The 406-nt window shown below is 37.2% G+C and overlaps 1 protein-coding gene across 1 annotated transcript in view; it reads left to right on the top strand.

The window, feature by feature from the left end:
* LOC103680202 (probable ubiquitin carboxyl-terminal hydrolase FAF-X) overlaps window positions 1-406 on the top strand; it is a gene marked incomplete at its 5' end in the record, with an annotated part of 112,629 nt that overhangs the window by 65,687 nt on the left and 46,536 nt on the right. The window lies entirely within an intron of this gene.

The raw sequence follows: 406 nt of genomic DNA, 5'->3' as shown, positions 1-406 counted from the left end.
AAAGCTCTCTGTTGCTTTTTTTTTCACTTCATTGTATTTATCAGCTGAAGAATTTCTTTTTTGTTCTTTTCAAAGATTTCTGGCTGTTTTCACTCTGCATTTTGTTCACATGTTGTGTTCCTGAGTTCAAACAATTATTTTGAATTCTTTGTTAGGCGGCTTGTAGCTTTTCATTTCTGTGCAGCCAGTTACTTAAAGATTATTTTATTAATTGGTGGTGTCATGCTTCCTTGTTTTCCATGTTTTAATCACTTTGTGTTTTGTGTGCGTTTGAGAGAGCAGTCACCCTTTCTAGACCTTACAGACTGGAAGGACCTTAACCTAGGAGTTAGTGTAAAGGTACTAGATTGGTGGTATGTGGGAGTTCTGCTTCAGAAGAGCATAGCAACACTGACTTCTGAGGAGT

The sequence above is a fragment of the Ursus maritimus genome (genome assembly GCF_017311325.1).
Source record: "Ursus maritimus isolate PB19 chromosome Y unlocalized genomic scaffold, ASM1731132v1 scaffold_Y2, whole genome shotgun sequence".
Classification (NCBI taxonomy): Eukaryota; Metazoa; Chordata; class Mammalia; order Carnivora; family Ursidae; genus Ursus; species Ursus maritimus.
This window is presented reverse-complemented; position numbering and strand designations above follow the sequence as displayed.